This window comes from Castor canadensis, chromosome 12 (genome assembly GCF_047511655.1).
Source record: "Castor canadensis chromosome 12, mCasCan1.hap1v2, whole genome shotgun sequence".
Taxonomy (NCBI): Eukaryota; Metazoa; Chordata; class Mammalia; order Rodentia; family Castoridae; genus Castor; species Castor canadensis.
In genome coordinates this window covers 124,890,469-124,907,298 of record NC_133397.1, presented here as the reverse complement: position 1 = coordinate 124,907,298, position 16,830 = coordinate 124,890,469, and the positions used below count along the sequence as shown (strand labels likewise).

The 16,830-nt window shown below is 38.9% G+C and overlaps 1 long non-coding RNA gene across 1 annotated transcript in view; it reads right to left on the bottom strand.

Moving 5' to 3' along the window:
• LOC141415100 (uncharacterized) overlaps positions 1–16,394 on the bottom strand; it is a 33,269-nt gene extending 16,875 nt beyond the window's left edge. The window contains exon 1 of the long non-coding RNA XR_012440127.1: positions 16,210–16,394. This is a non-coding gene — a long non-coding RNA (uncharacterized lncRNA). The remainder of the gene's footprint in view (positions 1–16,209) is intronic.
• Positions 16,395–16,830: the final 436 nt, after the last annotated feature.

The window sequence follows — 16,830 nt, the reverse complement described above, 5'->3', positions numbered from 1 at the left end:
TATTTTCTAAGTGATTTCCTAAGGAATAATGATTTTGTTATTTACTTCTTTAAGCCATAGTAAGGCAAATTTATAAGCTGTTCTTTTAATTCTGAGCAGGGTTTTGTTCAAATTTTACAGAACAATTTCCCACGCTTAGCTCCTTCCCACCTTCTCTGTTTACTCTAAGTCAAAGATTAGCAAGAATTTTCCAAGTGTCCTTTAAATTGCAATAGGAAACATTCATTTAATTTTAATATTTTTCACCTGCATTTCCAAGAATTATTGAATCACTCAAAATTATCCAGCAATTAGTAAAGTTCAAAGAAATCCAGAGTTCCTAAATATTTTCTTTTCTTAAGTGATTTCTTTCTCCAGAAAAGGAATACCATTTAAAGTGGACAACTTCTCAAATCAAACTGTTTTTGATTTTGTTTTTTGCTTTGCTTTGGAACTTCAGGATTGGGTCTGCGAGGAGTCAGTGGGGAGGTGGAGACAGAGGCTTCTTGAAAGCTCACCCCACAGTGGAACCTTGACACTCCCCAACACCAGGAAGATGGATAGAAGAAAGAGGAGCATTGAGGAGCTGGTGCGGCCACTAAAGAAGTTCCCTCACCTTGGCCTTAGAAACAGGCAACATGTCCCATATCTTTCCTGATACTATTACATTGGTCCTCCTGTATCTATGTGTTCACATTCTCACTTGTAGTTACCCTCGGTCAATTGCAGCCCCAAACTATTACTGAGAGACAGAGAGATAGAGACAGAAACAGAGACCAAATTTACTTTTATTACAGTATGTTAAATATACAATAAACTTTTATTATGGTATATATGAGATTCAGTATACTTATGTGATATTATAGTACATTATAATAATTATTCTGTTATTAGTTATTGTTGTTAATCTCTTACAGTTTCTAATTTATAAATTAAATCTTCTATCATAGGCATGTACTATTATAAGGGAAAATATCACACACCTAGGGCTCAATACTTGTTGGGGGGTATGATAGATGTTTCCTTTCTCTTTAAAAAATTCCCAAGAGATTATTAATAGAACATTCTTCATTCTTAACTCAAGAAGTACCTTTTTATCCACAATGACACATTCCAGAACCCCAGTGGATACCCTGAACCCCAAAGAGTCCAATGGAAAGGGGTAATTCCACACCAAGGAGATGGAAGTGCTGGCAGGCAGGGGAAAGGATAGCCAGGAAACCAATCAATGAAGTCTAGCACACTGGACTAAGAACTAGGAGGGACAAAAGCCCAACCACCACCAGGGACAGTGTATCTCCAATTCTGCCATTCCTGTTGCCAGAGCAAGCTGCTCTCCCAGTGGGGCCTTTGTGACTAGGGTCACCTTTGGTTCTGGATCATTGGGAACAGTTAATTTCTTGTTCCATTGCTCTGAGTCCTTTTGTGCAGGTCACCTTACAGAACAAGACCTCAGGGTGCAGTTGGGTCAGCAGAAACTGATTATTTGGGTTTTTCCTCCTCTAAACTCTCAACTGAAAAGATGAAGATAACTGGACTCCTCAGTCTCTTTGCACATTCTGAGACCCTCCTATTAAAAATTGTAGGTAACAGCAAGATGCTCTGAAGATTCCATTATGAGAAAGTGATGTGTCCTTCATGTAAAATCAAAGTCATTTTGAAACAGTAAAGGAATACCACTAGCAAAGCTTAAAACCAAAATGAAGACTCTCTCAGCAATATCTGTATAATTCATGTTGCAGACATTTTGAGCTGCCTAACTGAGCCATTTCAGAACGTCACGGAGGATGTGAGGGCGATCTGGCTGCGACGTCTGTCTCCCCATTGATCGCCAGGGTTGATTCGGCTGATCTGGCTGGTGAGGCGGGTGTCCCCTTCCTTCCTCACCGCTCCATGTGCGTCCCTCCCGAAGCTGCGCACTCGGTGGAAGAGGACGACCATCCCCGATAGAGGAGGACCGTTCTTTGGTCAAGGGTATATGAGTAGCTGCGCTCCCCTGCTAGAACCTCCAAACAAGCTCTCAAAATGTCATGGACTCAATGATTTCTAAGCGGCGTAGAGACACAGAAGATTTGGCAAATGTGTCAAATTCTTAACCTGTATTTCTGAAGGAAAAAATAGGATTTCTATATTGGAAGTTTGAACTTTATCTACTCCGCATGCCACTTTGTGAAATTTACTTTCTGATAAGGGGGATTATAGATTAATGTTTCCAATCTTGTCTCACTTAGGACTTTAGGAACTGTTGTCTTTCGCTCTTTGTGGCAATCCTCCCCTTAGCTTCATCTGCTCTTCAAGTCACACTGTACTTCTTCCAAGCCAGCCAAAAATTGCCTTTATATTTGAGCCACTATCAACCCACTCTTTCTGCTTCCCCATCCTCAGAATCTATCTGAAGTTGACTTCTTAAGTGGAATCTTTCACTGCTGATTTAGAAGCAGCTTATCCCAGAAATTGTGTGGGTGACATACACTTTCTTACTCATGTCCTACAGTTGAACTTCCAGAGGCTAGACACACCATAAAATGCTTATGGTCTGACAGAGGAGAAGGAGTTAATTATCGGCTTGGTCTGAACCTGGCCATATCTCATTAAAATGTCTAGCAATACATTCAAGGCATCAAGGAGGAAATAAAAAGAAAACATCAGAAGGCTAAAGATGAAAGGAGAGTCATACAATAGTAATACAGAGCTTCTCATTTCTCAACTGTTGCAAATTTCTCTTTAAAGGTCCCAACTCTCTTTTGGTTTTAAGTCTGCTTTGTTCCTGAACCACAATCACTCAATAACAATAGCAATCAGACTATATCGGTATCAAGAAACATGTGCCAGCTTGCATCCTGGGCATGCTAGTAGCTTATTTCCTAAGAACCGGGCACACAAGTGATCAGACTTCAAAGTGGATAAAGAGAAAGGTACTGAACAGTCAAAATATACAAACACACGCAGATAGGTGCGATCACATACGGTCATGCACAATTAAAATGAGAAGGGTATAAACAACCTCTATGGTTGCTTTGTGAAACTTGGTATTTCCAAGTATCTATTAATTCTAGGAATATACAGTCTGTGCACATGGAGAGATGGGATATAACACATATCTGGATATTAGAAGAACACACAGAGTTGTGTAAAGAAGAAAGACAGTAGCTCATTAAAGAAATAACAAACATACCAGGGAGATTCTGACCTCGCAGACATTCAGGGGACTAAGAGAAAGTGAGAAAGGGGGCATAGAAAAAAATTGGAAGATTAAAAGATAAGAATCAAAGACCAGATGTGGTGATACACCCTATAATCCCAGCACTCAGAAGGCTGAAGTAGGAGACTTACAAGTTCAAGACCAGCCTGGGCTACATAGTGAGCCTCTGACTTGAAAACAAAACAAAACAAAAAGAATCAAGAAATATTAGGGAGAAATTTGTTCCAATCTACCTCATGATACAGATGCAAAGATTGAAACATCTGTGTATAGAAACATATATACACTTGTACATGCATATATCTTCACGTGTTTTTGTATGTGGCACCTGTAACTTTTAGGGAGTATCAGAATTCTTAAATAGTGAGGCAATAGTGATCTACCAAGTTTCTTTTAAACAGGAGATGTTGCAGGGTGCCATAAGGAATAATAAAAGATTGCTACAAAGTTTTAGTTTCAACCAGGGAAAACTACAGTGCATGGGTCATGTTCAGCCTGACATCTACTTTTGTAAATAGATTTTTATTGGGTTACAGCCATGTTCCGTGTTCCTTCATTTTGGTATTGTTTAAGGCTGCTTTGCAATATAGTGCCACATTCAAATAGTTGGAACAGGTCATACTGCCTACAAAGCCTAAATTATTTACTGTTTCACCCCTGTTTGGGATTATCAGGGAAATAAAGTTAGTGAATATTTATTAAATACTCATTCATCACCAAGCTAGGCATTGCTTCTAACATGCTATTTGGATAATTACCTAAGGAAAGTACTGTTACTATGAGGTTAGAGAGCTAGTAACAGAATTTAGGATTGCCAAATTTAACCAATAAAAACATAGGATGCCTGGTTACATTTAAATTTCAGATGAATAATGAATAATCTCTTGAAATAAGTATATCCTCTGCAATTTTAATGACATTCTTAAACTAAAAATTATTTACTGTTTATCTAAGATTTGAATGCACTTGGAACCCTGTTTTTTATCTGGTGCCCTAATCCAACCCACAGGCTCCAGAGTCCATCCTGGATAAACCTATGCTGACTCTCTTAGAAGGACAGTGGGGTTATCTGAACAGGGATGGGGCATCTCACAGAAGAGTGACAAGGATACTGAGTGACTACATTAGGGTGTACTTTGAAAGACTTAGCTGGCTTTATCCCCAAGAATATCTTAAACTTGTAGGTTGGCATTGGGAAGAGAAGATTAGTTTTTTCATGGTACTATCCAAATATAAGTTCTGGTGGTTGGAGAGTAATTAGAACAAGAGACATAAATTAAGAGTCACTTTACTCCAAGTGGTTGTGGGAACTAGAAATAAATCCCATATTTTGAGGAGGTCAGGGGTGAATGTTAGCTTAGGTCAGACCTAAATGATCCTTGCAGATCACTGCCAAGCTGTGCTAAAGTGCTAGTACTCAGCAAAATTTCCCCACTCCTCTCCATTTCCATAATGATGGTCCAGCCAGACTTGTGCCAAGATTTCTCATCAGCATTTAAGAAAAAGGTAATAGAAGAGAGAAGCTGAACTCTTTCTCACAGACTCAGTGTCCTGAGATTTGTGGACCTGGCTCTGCTGAAAAGTAATATTTATGACTAGAAAAGTGAGTCCTGCATATCCATTCAGTTCTTAGAGATGGGGCCACAGATGTGGAAGCAGGATATTGAAAAGTACAGTCCATCAAGAGCAATAAAATTCAGCATGGGGAAGGGCTGGCTCGGCATTGACTTAGGGGTGTGGCGTTTTGCTTTGAAACCATAAGCCTGCTCTAATGGATTATTTTGTACAAAGCAGCTTGCACAAGGCAAGTGCTAGCCATGTTTACTGCAATTTTTACAGGCAAGGGTCCATGAGTCCAATACTCTGCAGGCAGATCCTGATTTAGCTAATTGCCGTCCCTCAGACTTGGAATTCCTTTTGATTCCAGCTGCACATTTATTTCTCAGTGAGAGGATGTGATTTCTACCCTAATGGAACAGACTGAAATGCTAGCTGCTTCCTGACATAATTGGTTACATTATGAATCATTTGTTGACTTTTTAAATATCGCAAATATAAAAGAAACCCTATAACACCTATTTGAGGTTATAGAGTCAATGTTTTATAAAATGCTCTGCTCCCCAGTGTTTATTGAGTAGCTGCTATGTGCCAGGTAATGGGAACACTGGGATGAATGGCTCCTTCCTAGCAGGCACTCCAGGCCAAAATCCAGAGATAGAATTTTACACAAATGAAAGCCCTTCCTATAATGGAGCCATGGTGGAGACCCCAAGAAGAATGGTGAGTGCTGTCTAAGGAGGCCATGACATATTTCATAAAAAAGTATTCTGACTGTGCCAAGTCTTAATATTTAAAAAGGAACATATCAGATACAAAAGGAAGGGAGAATGAGGACAGGGACTTGTGGTAGTGTTAGGAAAACACACTACAGGAAGAAAGAAAAGCAAGAATGAAGAAATAGAGCATTAAGCAGAGACCAAGAGATTACAGCTGACAAACCAAACCTCTGCCTGTTTTTATAAATAAAGTTTTACTGGCCCCAAACCAAAGTCATCTATTTAGCTATTGTTTATAGCTACTTCTGTGATACAATGACGGTGTTGAGTAATTGCAACAGAGACCATGTGGTCCACAAATACTACCATATTTACTATCGGGCCTTTTGCAGAGAAAGGTTGGTGGTCACAGTATTATAAAATTGCTGTATCTAGATCTATATGTATATAAAAGTAAACAAAATTTGATTCTGAGGATAAAACTTAAACCATAGCATATTCAATGCGTAATAAAATTCACTATGTGCCTCCTGTGTGATCGGCACAGTGATATCATGGCATCATTCTTGGTACAAAAAAGAAAAAAAAAAACCCCAAACCTCATGTAATGCCAGTGTACAAAACGGGGAGATATTAAGGAAGGAGCTGCCTCATGGCTTTAGTCAAGGAAAATAAAAATTACAGAGCTGGTTGAGTGGCTCAAGTGGTAGAGTGCCTGCCTGGCAAGTGTGAGGCCCTGAGTTCAAACCCCAGTACTGCCAAGAAAAAGAAAAGAAAAGAAAAAATGCGGAAGAGAGGAAGATACTACCTCTTCCTGGGACATCTGCTCTAGATCATAGGCCCCCTTGGAGAATATGTGGAGCCTTGAAGATTAAGTAGGAGTTCTTAACACAGGGAAATAGAATTTGCTCATATAATGTGACAAAAATATGCTATGTGCTCTTATTTGCTCATACAGTGCAATGTAGTACGTATGAGTGTGTACTTTTCCAAAATTAGCATTCATCTCCCTCTTTTAAAATACTGTTGCATGATTTGGAAACCCTGGAATAGTTGGCACAGAATTGGTTTGTATTGGTGACTTTCTCAATGGTTTTTCTCCACCTTACATTACTTGGCCCAAACTTGTATGCCACACTCAGAGAAAAGTCCATACTCAGAATTTAGAGATTGAAATGTTGTCTATCACGCATGCAGGAGGTCTTTCCTGATTGCCTCTACTCAAGAATAGAATGGCGACAACCTGACACTTGGAACAGCTGGTGGGGGTGCTTAACTTTCAAGTTTTTGAAACCTGTTTGTGTTGTGGCAAGAATTAGCAGTGCTTTTTTTAGCCAGAATCTTCTCACAGAAGTCCTGCGACTTGACTCCTGGAATTTCCTTGGCAGAAAAGGTCTCCAAATGTAGGCACTGAGGGAAACCTACAGAAGCAGGCTGCCAAAGACCACGTAAAATTCCCCAGGTACAGACTGAAGCGGCATGTAGGATTCTTGTATATGAATCAGTTTCCTGAAGCACCAGATTATGGTCTAAATCTAAAAACAAAAAAGTGCTGAATTTAAGCCTTGACTTCACTCACCAAACAAGCTATAATGTAGTCTCTCTACAAATACAGTCACAATGTACAAGATCAGGTGTTTTTAAGGCTAAAGTGTCCCTGATAAACACACATTCAGCACACAAAGCAGAGTTTCAATGAAATACAAATATTTTAGTGTGGTGTATCTTTATTTGTATTTTGATACTATATTAGAATATGTAACTCGAAAAATGTCGATATTCCAAATGCTCACCAAGGGGTCTGTATATAGAATTGCTTAGTTCAGTTGATACACTGTTTTGTAGGGAAGTAGCTATGGGCACAGCATGGGCTGAGAACTTGCTGTGCAATCTTGAGCTGATAGCTGGGTTGGTGGCTTCCAACTGATAACTGATTTGGTGACTTCCTCTGAATTCCTTTCATAAATATTATTCTTCACTGGTATTTTTTATTTTCCTTAAATTAGTTAATATTTCTTTTTCTTTCTCAGGAATGCTTAAAAGGTCACTTGCTTGGTCCAAAAATAAAGCATGACCTTGCTCTTTAGATTTTATTTGATTCATGGTATGATCACTGAGCTCATAGGATGCAGCACCTTATACTACCATGCCTTGGAAATTAACAGGACATGCCCAGAGCAAAGAGGAAGAGGCTAAGAACTGACACTGGATCCATGCTCTTGAAGAAAAAAATGATAGTTTACAATGACCCTGGCCTCAAGTTTCCCTTCTGGGATAGGATTCATTAGACCAAGTTTAGTTGAGCTTGGACAAACTCTACCTGGTGCACCATGGTGCTCCATCCCTGGCCCAGGAGAATTGGCCATGGGAAAGACCTGGAATCCAGTTTGAGAGTGGTTTTGTTGATTCCTATAAAAATATGTTTGACTGCCTTTTCTGTGTCAGACATTGTTTTAGGAACTGGGGGTATGAGGCTACTGGGGAGAAGGGGGAACAAAGTTATTGCTTCATGAAGTATGGATTCTAGGTAAGTTAAGTCAAAGTTGTAACCTTTGTTTCTCTATTTGATTAGAATGGAAATGTCAGAGTGAAAAGTACAAAGTGAAGAAGGAAGGAAAGGATAGTAATTAATTGGGAGGATTAATTTGGAAAATGAAAAAAACAAAAAGTTTGGTTTCCAACATTCATGAAGAATAGCAACTAGAAGAGTGGCTCGGTGGCAGAGTGTTTGCCTAGCAAGACCAAGGCCCTGAGTTCAAACACCAGTCTTTCCAGAAAAGGAAAAAAAAAGTAACTGAATCAGAAAAGATAAACTATAGACATGAAGGCTCAGTAAACTGAGTTTCATTTAAATCACACAGAGTAGCAACAAATAAATAAAAACTTAGCTCTTTCATAAAAATACACATTAACGAAAAGGTGAGAGGGTTGTATATAGAATAATGTCAAAAGAAAATTTGATAAAGAATACATGAATGAAAAATATAAATTCAGCAATGTTGTATGTAGCTCATGTTTTAATGTTTATATCACAGTATGTCTTATTGTATTACAAATAAAACTTGTAGAAAATTATATATTGCTATCTTACAGATGCAGATAGATGCTGAAACATGGCAAAACATAGATATAATATATAATATAATCAAAAGAGTAAATGATTTAAAATAAATGACATCTTATGAGGACTATTTCACCCTTGTAGACTTCTGAATCTCCTAAGAGCTGTTGTTGCCATAATTATCACACCTGTCCTTCCATTTTGCATTCTTAACATGTTTCCCCAGAGCACCCCTTAAAAGCACTATTCACAACAGCCAAGTTATGGAAAAACAAAGATGCCCCACTATTGATGAATGGATCAAGAAAATGTGGTACTTGTACACAATGGAATTTTACTCACCATGAAGAAGAATGAAATCTTATCATTTGCAGCTAAATGGATGGAACTAGAGAATGTCATTCTGAGCGAGGTTAGCCAGGCTCAGAAGACCAAAAATCGTATGTTCTCCCTCATTTGTGGACTTTAGATCTAGGGCAAATGCAGCAATGTGGTTGGACTTGGATCACATGATAAGGGCAGAGCACATTTGGGTGATATAGAAATAGGCAGAAAACTCAAAACATGAAAGCATTGATATCCCCACTCCAGAGGAACTGAGCAACAGAGGTTATCATGAGAAGGGGATCAGTAACCAGGGTAAAGATCAGTTAGAGATGAATCAACATGAGTCATAACACATGTACACGAAAGCAATGCTAGGAATATTTCTGTATAGCTATCCTCAACTCAACTAGCAAAAACACTTTGTCTTCCTTATTATGCTTGTCTCTTTTCTTCAACAAAATCAGTGATAAAGGCAGAACAGGACCTGCCTGGAACTGAGGGGGGAAGGGGAGAGAAATGACCCAAACTATGTATGCACATGTGAATAAAAGAATAAATAAATAAGTAAAAAAGAAAACAAAAGATCCCCTGTGGGGTTCTTTTTGTTAAATTTTCAAGGTGTATTAGAAAGTGGATGTTTCTACTCAAATTGCCAAACCTCTTCCCACTTACTCACTAGCATTTACCTCTGCTCAGTATAAAAAAACTACAAGCACACTTTTATCTCTTCCCAATGTCTTGCCCCATGTTAAATTCTTGAATAAGCACTCCAATGTTCTGTACCCCCAGAAAGACAGCACCAGGGACCTATGGGGGACCCTTGGTATATCCCAAATCCCATCACCATCTTTTCTTCCTATTAAGATAAGCACTTTGCTTGAATTGAATTGGGAAAGATAAAATTTTTGTACTTTCAGTTTATAGTTTGATTTCATTGTCTTTATCCAAGACACAAAACCTTCAAGAAATTAGGAGGGTCACTCCTCTCAGCAGGTTTAACTAGACATAAAGAGAGTATATGGCTATGGTGGTATGAAATTATTATAGGTTAAAGAAACTGAAATTCTGTCTGACTAGCAAGCCTCAATTTTTTTGAACTCAGGGATCACCCCATTATCTCTGGGGTCCTCTGACATTGAGATAACAAGAAAGGAAGGCAAGCCAGGAAAGAACTTGCTTTTCCAATCTGGAGCCTGAATGGGGACATTTAGGGACTTAAGAACAGCTTCTGTCACATGGTGCAAATGGTCAGAACAGCTTCAGAAGACGGCTTCTCAGAACTCTGATGTTTGTCACTGGCATAGTTCCTGGAGATTTTGATATATTGGCGTTAGGAGTTTTAGATGGATTTGTGGAAACATTTTTGTAATGTCCAAGTAGCACGCTTTGAAGAAAACATCATTTGAATGGAACAGTCTTAAAACCACCCTGCTTGCAAGCAGAACTCCAGCCCAATGGAATAATTTTCCTGTTTATTCTCTTAAAGGTTCACAGAAATAGAAAAGCCACGTGAGACTTCTGGGTACAATTTTCCTTGTGTATTGAAGTCTCAAATTTAGGAGACAAAATGAAAAGAATAAAAGGAGGAATGTATTGTGCTGATTAGGTAACAAATTGAAAAACCATGGGGCATTTCTGCTTGGGAGAATGAAAGCTGTAGCAGTGGGAAACAGAGCCCTATGTAAATCACTAGTGAAATTAATATGTTTTAAAGGTTATCAGAGCGAAAGTGCTGACTCTTACAGTTTGTCATCAGTAAATTAAATACAAAATCTCTAATTTAATTTATATGAAATACCAGTTGATTTCTAATGTATGGAATAATAAGAACTAATGCTACTTTATGAGCTGGAGATGAGTTTTTTATTTTCAAAAGAGCAAAAAGACAAGAAATAAAGTTGATTCAGAACCCAAGCAATCTTGAGTAATAGCAATTTGTTGACTTCTTAAAAAGGCAACTGTTTCCGAATTTGATTTGCATTTTTTCATTAAAAAGTGATTCAGATGAAATGTGGGGTGGCAACTGACTAACTCTCAAAACTGGTCAAATTCCACCCAAGAGAAGAGGCGTTCCCACTGCAACTGACCCACCACACCATCTGCAGTCTTCCTTCTCTTCCTTAAACTTACTGAGAGGAACACAAACATTGCATTGTCTTCTCTTCCATATGTTTTTTTGTTGAGAATGAAATTCTGAGCTTATGAAACTGACTTAACAAGAGATGTGTGTGGCAATAAGGGGAATAGAAGAATAAATTCAAATTCTGAAATCTTAGCAACCATGTAATCCTAGCTACTTGGGAGACAGAGATCAGGAGAATGTGGTTCAAAGCCAGGTGGGGCAAAAGGTTAAGAAGACCCCCATCTCACCCATGGTGAGGTGGAGGGTACCTGTCATCTCAGGTATGCAAGGAATTATAAATAGAAGGACCACAGCCCAGGTTGCCCTGGGCATAAGTGAGACCCTATCTCAAAACAAACAAACAAACAAACAAAAACCAGCCAACATAAAAAGGGCTGGCAGAGTGGCTCAAGTTGTAGAGGACCTGCCTACCATGCTTAAGTCCCTGAGTTCAACCTCCAGTATTACTAAATTCTTAGACGTTAGACTCTGAGGAGCTTAAGAGTTCATCTTTGTACAGTTCTCATCTTGCAAATAATAAAAGATACTGAGAAAAATGAGATTCAGCAGAGGCTATGTTCAATATGGACTAAAAGCCCAAGACTCCATTGGAAAAGAACCCTTTTACAAAGATACTGAATTCTTCCTTAGACACACTCACACACCTGTTCTTCTTTGGTTGTCTGGGTAATATTTACAACAATAAACTCAAAATAAAGTGACTACAGAGAGGAATACAGTGTGGCAAAGGCTGCTTTCTCTCTGAACCATGTTTATCCTGAATGCATTCTTGGAAACACATGGTGTGTCACTGAAAGAATGACCTACAGTGTGTTCCCTCCACTTATTCACACACCTGAAGGACGCACCTAGGTAACTCTGGAAATCAACTTTATTTATCTAACTGGAAGAAGTAGTAAACAATAAGAACTCAAGAAGGTTGAGCAACTTTTTAACTCTAACTTTGTAAACTGATTCCTAATGAATTAGTTGAAAAGAGACACTGACCGTATTTTAAATAGACTGAAACAAAGGGTCATTGGGATTGTTAGTAGGAGGTATGCTGCCCTTGCCAGGCACTTCCCTGGTGGATGTCTCTTTTGTTGTTGCTGCTGCTGTTTCTTTTTTTTTTAATCTTTGGCAAATGGAATTTTGGCTGTCAAAAATACATAATGACTCCCTCTCCCACTGAGTTTGTACAGCTCAGTTTGATATTTGCAATGGAGTCAACAAAATATGAGTCAGGGACCATGGTGACTGTCAGAATTAAACTCTGTCCTTTTTATAAATGGAGAAACTGACTTCAATGACCAACACTGCCTCTCTGGCTTGATTAGCACAAGCAGGGATTCAAACCCAGGTTTCTCCATACCAATGTGATTATTATCCTGGTAATGTTGCTTACTTCTTCTGTGCTATGAACGTTTTCTTCATCTGCATCACAGGCATAAAATGGTCCCTATCAGAGTAGACTGTTATATAAATTAACAGGTTCAGCTCAGTGTCTGACTCAATCCAGTAAGAACACAAATAAATGTGAGCCCTTTGTAGCAGAAAGGGTCCTGGAACAGCAGTATCAAATGCTGGAATAGAGGGTCACCTTTACCTCTGCTATGTCTCACGTCTGCCAAAGGAATACTAGCAGAATAATAAAAAATAAATATATAAATATTTCAGTAATTAAACAAAATTCTGAATGTAAAATATGTAAAATGTTAGCCCAAGTTGAGCACTAAACTCATGGCTGGCATAGTCTAATTCATCCATGGGTGCTATTCCATCCATTCTGTCAGTCTCCAGCATTTGACCAGTGTGGCAGATAGAAAATCTCCAAGACTTATTATATTGTCATGGTTCTCTGGGGAAATAGACCCAGTGAGAGATATATCTGCATGAGATTTATTGTGGGAATTGTCTTATGCAATTAAGGAGGCCTAGGATTTCCACTATCTGCAATCTGCAAAGTGGAAAACCAGGAAGGCTGGAGTATAATTCAATCACAGGCTGAAAGGCTGATGGCCGGGCACTCTGGTGTCTGAGGGCAGAAGATGAGATAGAATTCATTCTCCCTCCCTTGTTCTGGTTCTGTCGTATTCAGGCCCTCAAGGGATTAGATGATGCTCCACCCATATTTATTAGGGAAGAACTTTTTAAAACTTTGTTGGTGGTATTGAATTTAAGACTTCATGCCTGCTAGGATAGTGCTCTACTGCTTGAGACACACCCTCAGCAATTTCTGGTTGAGTTTATTTTTTAGATAGGGCTAAAAAATAAATATTTTTTGCCCAGGGCTGGTATCTGACTATGATCCTCCTATCTCTGCCTCCTGAGTTACTGGGATTACAGATATGTACCACCATGCCCAGTTTTTTGTTTTTTTTAGATACAGTCTCACTAACTTCTTGGTCAGGCTGACCTTGAACCATGACCTTCTTATCTCTGCCTCCCAAGTAGCTGGGATTATAGTGTGAGCCACCATACCTGGGCAGAAATTCTTTACCCAGACTACCAGTTCAAATACTAGTCTTTTCCAAAACACCCTCACAGACATACCTAGATACAATATTTTGCCAGTAATACTCAGGTTTGAACTTAAGAGTCTTACACCTGCTAGGCAGACACTCTCTCAATTAAGCCATACCCCAAGCCCTTTGTGCTTTACTTTTTTTTTTTTTTTTCAGATATGGTCTTGTTTTTGCCTGGGCCCAGTCTGGACAATGATTGCCCTATCTCAGCCTCCTACCTAGCTTGGATTGTAGGCATTCACCACCACACCTGCTCACATGTGAAGATATGAATCTTGTACATTGCCTTCTAGAAACCTAAGGCAATGGAGACTCCTCCTATGCAGGTGGGTGAGCCCTTCCAGAAAGTGTGTGGGGTGGGCAAGGTTATCAGAAAGGTTAAAGGACCAGTTCTCAGGAAAACAAGGCATAAGAAACAAATGACACAAGATGGGCCTGAAGACAGATAAGGACAGGAAAGCACAAAAAAGAAAAACTAGGAGCAATCAGGGTCTGAACCCAAGCAGGAAGAAAGTCTTAGGTAAGAGGAGGCACCAAAGGAATTAGAGGAGCAATGGAGGTCAGAAAGACAAAATAGAGGAAAAGCTGACATGTTAAATCACAGCCAAGAGACCCTTGCCAACCTTGGCCAATAGCTGAGACAAAGCAGGTCATGGGGGAGTCCAGAATGAGACCAAAGAGATGAAATACAGGCATGGACAACTCTTTCAATGCCTTATGATGAAAGCAAGAAGAGAAGTAGCTGTAGCTAAAAAATAATACTGGCTAGAAGAGAGAATTTTTAATTTGTTTTCAATTTGTTTTTGTTTTAACATCGGGGAAACCTGGGCATATTTACATCCTCTAGGAAATGAGCCACAGAGAGCATTCACACCGTAGACAGGGAAATTGCACAGGTAGCCACCTGCTGAGGGAGTGCAGCATTTGCTGTTATTTCCTTTGAATGGTGCTACAGCACAGAAATTCATTTCTTCCCCCAAATCTCTCATCAGAAATTTGGACACAGCATCTGTTTGAGGAAGCTGGCAGCTCTGTTTCTAAGTGAGTCAGACAAGACTGCAAAACCAGTTGTCTTCTGCTGGTTATTCTAAGGAATGGCACAGTCACTGGACTTGGTCCTCCAGCCTTTTGGCTTGAAACCAAGTTGGTTCTCAGCACCCAGACCACTGAGTAAAAACCTGCTAAATTCAAGGTGCAACTGCATGTCCAGTACAGAAAGAAAGGGATCTTACTTGTGGAAAGAAAGGGATCTTACTTGTGAACCCTTCACAGTTGTCCTGTGTATTTTCCCAAGGGAAAGAAAACAGGTATGAAGTATGTACATATATATATATATATATATATATATATATATATATATATATATATATATATGCATGAGGTAGATTGAGCTAAGGCAACTCATGAACCTTCGTTTCATTGTGCTCTGTGAATCTCTCTCTCTCTCTCTCCTTCCATCTTCTCCCTCCTCCCTCTCTCCCTTCCTATCCCTCTCTTCATCCCCCACTTCTCTTTCTCTCTTACACACACACACACACACACACAGTCAGATAGATACGAAGGTTGTCCAATCCTTATTTTTTAAAAATCAAAGATCTTTAGTGCTTAGAGGACACATTCAACATATTCAGAATGATTTAGTTCAATGCTTTCATTTTACAGTTGAGTAATGGGGGGATAAAGAAAACTTACAACAATAACAACACCATAATAATCATAAATTATAATGTTCTCCCCATATATTAACTTATTTGATCCTCAGAGAGATCTTGGGGGATGGAAGAAAACTAAAACAAAAATATACCTTAAAAATACTATCTTTAAGTCTTCATGCTTCTGTAAAATGGGGATATTTATCTCCCTTTACTGCCAGCTTCGGGGTAGGGAAACCAAAGTTAAGATATATAGGAAAGAATATTTGATGTCAGATAAATATCCCAAGTCTAAAATTCATGTCAGAATAAATAATAGAACTCGACTGTTTCATTTTTGAGATTTGTTTAATTTCTTTTTTTGCTTTCTATTTTATGCCATTTTATGCTTATCAAGGTTGTTTCACTTTTAAGGTTAAATTAATTGTCATGACAAATCTGTATGTGGATGAAACCATAAAAAGAAATGATGGGGACTTATGAAGTCTCCTGGGCGTTAAAGATTACAGTAGTGCCAAGCCATCCATTGGGCTCTAAGTTTTCTACCCCCACATCAGTTGCTCTCAATCCTGCCTGCAAAATGGAATCATCAGAGGAGCCCTTAGAAACTCCAAGTGCCTGGACCCTAACTCACACCAACTGAATCAGAACCTCCAGTACATAGGCTCTCAGAGTCTAGTATTTAAAGCTTGTCAGGGGTTCTTAGAGCCTGTGTTGAGAATTACTACAATCTAACACACATTTGAAATTCTTAATTTTTTGTCCCCCAGGGTCTGATTTCTTCTTCTGCAATAACAGCCAACATTTTTGTAACATTCTGACAGGAATGTGGGATTCATTTTATTTTAGCCCTCCACTGAACAGAAACAGCACTCTGTGTACGCGAGTCTTACAACACAGGTTGCGAAAAAGTCCTATTAAATCAAAGAAAAGAAAAATAATCTCTTCAAGTTTTTGCTCCTCTAAGGCAGTCAGTCACACACTGTCTATATCCATGTGGCACCAGACAGCTAACATCACATTGCACGTGTAAAGTTTGAGGAATAAATACCAAAAACATAATACCTTTGTCTTAATTGCTGACGATGGTGGGTACAGCATGAGCAGAGTCCTGGTTGCTGGATGAGGCTCAGAACACAGATGAGCACAGAGCTGGCTGTCTCTTACACCACAGCCCTCCGTGTATTATTGCTGGTATCCATGTGTAACAGATAGTATTGTGCACTGAGCTGGAGATAATAAATAGATGTGAGATGATGGTTTCCAAAAGGGTGCTTAGAACTCCTTGAACCAGCTGGAGAAGAAAATGTTGTGCTACAAGGTTGTCCTGTCAAACTCAAAATCCCTGTTTTTTCCCTTTCTCTCCAGGGGACAATTTCTCCAAGACATAGCTTGCTTTCTGTCTTATCATCTGGAAATCTGGTAATTACTAAAACGCTTGATACACAAGTTTCTAATTTTTACCCCTCTGCTTGACTTTCTTTTTTAAAAATGTCTGCTTTTTAATGAACAATGTCTCATTAAAACAGCCTTGACTTAAGGAGTCTTACAACTATTTCTACTCCTCTTTAAAACCCTCTTTTATTTAAGCGATTGAAGCTACAGGAAACTGTGAGTCTAAGTAAATATATATGATTGGAGCTCTTAACAGCAAGCAACCAAAAAACCTAAAAAGGAAATTGAAAA